This window comes from Silurus meridionalis, chromosome 29 (assembly GCF_014805685.1).
Source record: "Silurus meridionalis isolate SWU-2019-XX chromosome 29, ASM1480568v1, whole genome shotgun sequence".
NCBI classification, from domain to species: domain Eukaryota; kingdom Metazoa; phylum Chordata; class Actinopteri; order Siluriformes; family Siluridae; genus Silurus; species Silurus meridionalis.
In genome coordinates this window covers 5913624-5919623 of record NC_060912.1, presented here as the reverse complement: position 1 = coordinate 5919623, position 6000 = coordinate 5913624, and the positions used below count along the sequence as shown (strand labels likewise).

The window sequence follows — 6000 nt, the reverse complement described above, 5'->3', positions numbered from 1 at the left end:
TGCGCTGAAACAGGGAAACCTCTTTGAATTTCACATCCACCTAACCTCTTGGCCATCGCAGAAGAAGGTCTCTGCCCCATTTAATCCCTGAACATAATTACAAAAATGAGCTCAGCAGAAGAGGCAATAGCAACTGCTCTATTGACACTCTGGAGTTGACACATGGTAAGAAGTCTTCAATGCTGCACAAGGAAACCTTGTTAGATTTCAAAACCAACACCTTGACCACTGGGGCTTTACATTAAGTCTTATTAAAAAGTCATCATGTTAGATTGTTCTGCCTCACCTGAATACCTCACATCCCAAATATTCTGAAGAAATGCTTTGAATGACCTGCATAACATGTCTGACCTTACCTGAGTGACAAAACAAAAGAAACAAATTCACCTTATCAGCTAATTAGTTATGATTTGTAGCAGATCATTCTTAAAACTAGGCACTGACACTGGCATAAAACAAAATAGATTTTGCTGCCATCAAATTCATAATTCTGGAATTGCATTTTCTGAAAGACACTCTGGCACAGACATTCAAAGCTGTGCATGTAGTGAATATTGTTTGTTTTCCAACTTGCACATTTCCTCAAATGTTTGAAGTGCTGAGTTGATTCAATCCCAGTAGTGTTGCACTTCTTCTTCTTCTTTTTATTTCGTGTCTTCAATCTACGAGTCAGTAGTTTGTAAGGATTAGAGTACACATTGCCACCTACTGGATTGTGAACCATTTATTGAAATTGGTTTTGTAGTAAATCTGTCCGAAATGTCCAACACCTCAGAGCTCTGCAATACAAAGTTCCATAAACACTGTATTGTTCCTGTTGACATCTAGTTCCTTGTGTATTATGTAAGACATGGTGGCAGCAATGTCCAACACGTTTCAAAAGATCTTTCTGTACATTCAAGGTCTTGTATAAAGCACAAGACAACAGCTGGTTCATAGACTCACAGATTTCCCAACAAAGCATGTTTCCTAAAGAGGTAATGTGAGTTTTAATGGACTTCCTCCTCTTCTCAGCGAAACAACTTTCCTCTCAAATAAACCAGATATGTTTAATGCTTGGTGTCTAACAAAAACCAACACGTCCCTGGGTGGGCTCGAACCACCAACCTTTCGGTTAACAGCCGAACGCGCTAACCGATTGCGCCACAGAGACCTGTCCGGAGCGTTCCATTTGGCGGACTAAAAAAGCCACATTGGCGCTGATGGTCCTTAACTCGCCAAACGGTTGCCGGCAGGTTGTTTGACCGCGGCCCGTGTGCAAGTGCTTTCATGGAACAGGGCGGAACAGCCAACGTGCCCGGCTAGCTCAGTCGGTAGAGCATGAGACTCTTAATCTCAGGGTCGTGGGTTCGAGCCCCACGTTGGGCGTGGATACCTTTTACATTCTCGTGCTGAGACGACAAAGGATTGGGTTCATCTTTGGTGACACCTCCGAATCTGTTAAGCCACTGGTATTCGCTGAGTCTCTGCCGTGTGCGCGTGGTCACGTGACAGCACGTGCAACAAACCTCTGGTTTGTCAAACTGGGCGGCAAGCTCTCAGTCAAAATATCATGAGACGCAAAACAGTTTTTGCAAGCACCTTTCACACTGCGCTGAAACAGGGAAACCTCTTTGAATTTCACATCCACCTAACCTCTTGGCCATCGCAGAAGAAGGTCTCTGCCCCATTTAATCCCTGAACATAATTACAAAAATGAGCTCAGCAGAAGAGGCAATAGCAACTGCTCTATTGACACTCTGGAGTTGACACATGGTAAGAAGTCTTCAATGCTGCACAAGGAAACCTTGTTAGATTTCAAAACCAACACCTTGACCACTGGGGCTTTACATTAAGTCTTATTAAAAAGTCATCATGTTAGATTGTTCTGCCTCACCTGAATACCTCACATCCCAAATATTCTGAAGAAATGCTTTGAATGACCTGCATAACATGTCTGACCTTACCTGAGTGACAAAACAAAAGAAACAAATTCACCTTATCAGCTAATTAGTTATGATTTGTAGCAGATCATTCTTAAAACTAGGCACTGACACTGGCATAAAACAAAATAGATTTTGCTGCTGCCATCAAATTCATAATTCTGGAATTGCATTTTCTGAAAGACACTCTGGCACAGACATTCAAAGCTGTGCATGTAGTGAATATTGTTTGTTTTCCAACTTGCACACATTTCCTCAAATGTTTGAAGTGCTGAGTTGATTCAATCCCAGTAGTGTTGCACTTCTCTTCTTCTCTTCTTCTTCTTCTTCTTCTTCTTCTTCTTTTTATTTCGTGTCTTCAATCTACGAGTCAGTAGTTTGTAAGGATTAGAGTACACATTGCCACCTACTGGATTGTGAACCATTTATTGAAATTGGTTTTGTAGTAAATCTGTCCGAAATGTCCAACACCTCAGAGCTCTGCAATACAAAGTTCCATAAACACTGTATTGTTCCTGTTGACATCTAGTTCCTTGTGTATTATGTAAGACATGGTGGCAGCAATGTCCAACACGTTTCAAAAGATCTTTCTGTACATTCAAGGTCTTGTATAAAGCACAAGACAACAGCTGGTTCATAGACTCACAGATTTCCCAACAAAGCATGTTTCCTAAAGAGGTAATGTGAGTTTTAATGGACTTCCTCCTCTTCTCAGCGAAACAACTTTCCTCTCAAATAAACCAGATATGTTTAATGCTTGGTGTCTAACAAAAACCAACACGTCCCTGGGTGGGCTCGAACCACCAACCTTTCGGTTAACAGCCGAACGCGCTAACCGATTGCGCCACAGAGACCTGTCTGGAGCGTTCCATTTGGCGGACTAAAAAAGCCACATTGGCGCTGATGGGCCTTAACTCGCCAAACGGTTGCCGGCAGGTTGTTTGACCGCGGCCCGTGTGCAAGTGCTTTCATGGAACAGGGCGGAACAGCCAACGTGCCCGGCTAGCTCAGTCGGTAGAGCATGAGACTCTTAATCTCAGGGTCGTGGGTTCGAGCCCCACGTTGGGCGTGGATACCTTTTACATTCTCGTGCTGAGACGACAAAGGATTGGGTTCATCTTTGGTGACACCTCCGAATCTGTTAAGCCACTGGTATTCGCTGAGTCTCTGCCGTGTGCGCGTGGTCACGTGACAGCACGTGCAACAAACCTCTGGTTTGTCAAACTGGGCGGCAAGCTCTCAGTCAAAATATCATGAGACGCAAAACAGTTTTTGCAAGCACCTTTCACACTGCGCTGAAACAGGGAAACCTCTTTGAATTTCACATCCACCTAACCTCTTGGCCATCGCAGAAGAAGGTCTCTGCCCCATTTAATCCCTGAACATAATTACAAAAATGAGCTCAGCAGAAGAGGCAATAGCAACTGCTCTATTGACACTCTGGAGTTGACACATGGTAAGAAGTCTTCAATGCTGCACAAGGAAACCACTGGGGCTTTACATTAAGTCTTATTAAAAAGTCATCATGTTAGATTGTTCTGCCTCACCTGAATACCTCACATCCCAAATATTCTGAAGAAATGCTTTGAATGACCTGCATAACATGTCTGACCTTACCTGAGTGACAAAACAAAAGAAACAAATTCACCTTATCAGCTAATTAGTTATGATTTGTAGCAGATCATTCTTAAAACTAGGCACTGACACTGGCATAAAACAAAATAGATTTTGCTGCTGCCATCAAATTCATAATTCTGGAATTGCATTTTCTGAAAGACACTCTGGCACAGACATTCAAAGCTGTGCATGTAGTGAATATTGTTTGTTTTCCAACTTGCACACATTTCCTCAAATGTTTGAAGTGCTGAGTTGATTCAATCCCAGTAGTGTTGCACTTCTCTTCTTCTCTTCTTCTTCTTCTTCTTCTTCTTCTTCTTCTTCTTTTTATTTCGTGTCTTCAATCTACGAGTCAGTAGTTTGTAAGGATTAGAGTACACATTGCCACCTACTGGATTGTGAACCATTTATTGAAATTGGTTTTGTAGTAAATCTGTCCGAAATGTCCAACACCTCAGAGCTCTGCAATACAAAGTTCCATAAACACTGTATTGTTCCTGTTGACATCTAGTTCCTTGTGTATTATGTAAGACATGGTGGCAGCAATGTCCAACACGTTTCAAAAGATCTTTCTGTACATTCAAGGTCTTGTATAAAGCACAAGACACCAGCTGGTTCATAGACTCACAGATTTCCCAACAAAGCATGTTTCCTAAAGAGGTAATGTGAGTTTTAATGGACTTCCTCCTCTTCTCAGCGAAACAACTTTCCTCTCAAATAAACCAGATATGTTGAATGCTTGGTGTCTAACAAAAACCAACAAGTCCCTGGGTGGGCTCGAACCAGCAACCTTTCTGTTAACAGCCGAACGCGCTAACCGATTGCGCCACAGAGACCTGTCCGGAGCGTTCCATTTGGCGGACTAAAAAAGCCACATTGGCGCTGATGGTCCTTAACTCGCCAAACGGTTGCCGGCAGGTGGTTTGACTGCGGCCCGTGTGCAAGTGCTTTCATGGAACAGGGCGGAACAGCCAACGTGCCCGGCTAGCTCAGTCGGTAGAGCATGAGACTCTTAATCTCAGGGTCGTGGGTTCGAGCCCCACGTTGGGTGTGGATACCTTTTACATTCTCGTGCTGAGACGACAAAGGATTGGGTTCATCTTTGGTGACACCTCCGAATCTGTTAAGCCACTGGTATTCGCTGAGTCTCTGCCGTGTGCGCGTGGTCACGTGACAGCACATGCAACAAACCTCTGGTTTGTCAAACTGGGCAGCAAGCTCTCAGTCAAAATATCATGAGACGCAAAACAGTTTTTGCAAGCACCTTTCACACTGCGCTGAAACAGGGAAACCTCTTTGAATTTCACATCCACCTAACCTCTTGGCCATCGCAGAAGAAGGTCTCTGCCCCATTTAATCCCTGAACATAATTACAAAAATGAGCTCAGCAGAAGAGGCAATAGCAACTGCTCTATTGACACTCTGGAGTTGACACATGGTAAGAAGTCTTCAATGCTGCACAAGGAAACCTTGTTAGATTTCAAAACCAACACCTTGACCACTTGGGCTTTACATTAATTTTTATTAAAAAGTCATCATGTTAGATTTTTCTGCCTCACCTGAATACCTCACATCCCAAATATTCTGAAGAAATGCTTTGAATGACCTGCATAACATGTCTGACCTTACCTGAGTGACAAAACAAAAGAAACAAATTCACCTTATCAGCTAATTAGTTATGATTTGTAGCAGATCATTCTTAAAACTAAACACTGACACTGGCATAAAACAAAATAGATTTTGCTGCTGCCATCAAATTCATAATTCTGGAATTGCATTTTCTGAAAGACACTCTGGCACAGACATTCAAAGCTGTGCATGTAGTGAATATTGTTTGTTTTCCAACTTGCACACATTTCCTCAAATGTTTGAAGTGCTGAGTTGATTCAATCCCAGTAGTGTTGCACTTCTCTTCTTCTCTCTTCTTCTTCTTCTTCTTTTTATTTCGTGTCTTCAATCTACGAGTCAGTAGTTTGTAAGGATTAGAGTACACATTGCCACCTACTGGATTGTGCAATTAAACCATTTATTGAAATTGGTTTTGTAGTAAATCTGTCCGAAATGTCCAACACCTCAGAGCTCTGCAATACAAAGTTCCATAAACACTGTATTGTTCCTGTTGACATCTAGTTCCTTGTGTATTATGTAAGACATGGTGCAGGGAATGTCGAACACGTTTCAAAAGATCTTTCTGTACATTCAAGGTCTTGTATAAAGCACAAGACACCAGCTGGTTCATAGACTCACAGATTTCCCAACAAAGCATGTTTCCTAAAGAGGTAATGTAAGTTCTAATGGACTTCCTCCTCTTCTCAGCGAAACAACTTTTGCCTCAAATAAACCAGATTGTGTTTGTTTCCAATGGTTCCAAGATCCAAGATGGCGGCGCGGCAGTAGTTTGCAGCGGGCGCTCCGGACCCAAAATGGTGCTATTTTCACCTTGTAGCCCGCGCACGCAACA

The 6000-nt window shown here is 42.6% G+C and overlaps 6 non-coding genes across 6 annotated transcripts; 3 read left to right on the top strand and 3 right to left on the bottom strand.

Moving 5' to 3' along the window:
- Nucleotides 1-1079: 1079 nt before the first annotated feature.
- trnan-guu lies at nt 1080-1153 on the bottom strand. The gene has a single exon. It is a non-coding gene; the product is annotated as a tRNA-Asn (tRNA).
- Nucleotides 1154-1295: 142 nt separating this feature from the next.
- Nucleotides 1296-1368, top strand: trnak-cuu. Its single transcript has one exon. It is a non-coding gene; the product is annotated as a tRNA-Lys (tRNA).
- Nucleotides 1369-2702: 1334 nt separating this feature from the next.
- On the bottom strand, nt 2703-2776 carry trnan-guu. The gene has a single exon. It is a non-coding gene; the product is annotated as a tRNA-Asn (tRNA).
- Nucleotides 2777-2918: 142 nt separating this feature from the next.
- trnak-cuu lies at nt 2919-2991 on the top strand. Its single transcript has one exon. It is a non-coding gene; the product is annotated as a tRNA-Lys (tRNA).
- A 1310-nt stretch (nt 2992-4301) lies between these two features.
- On the bottom strand, nt 4302-4375 carry trnan-guu. Its single transcript has one exon. It is a non-coding gene; the product is annotated as a tRNA-Asn (tRNA).
- A 142-nt stretch (nt 4376-4517) lies between these two features.
- Nucleotides 4518-4590, top strand: trnak-cuu. The gene has a single exon. It is a non-coding gene; the product is annotated as a tRNA-Lys (tRNA).
- The last annotated feature ends 1410 nt before the right edge of the window (nt 4591-6000 follow it).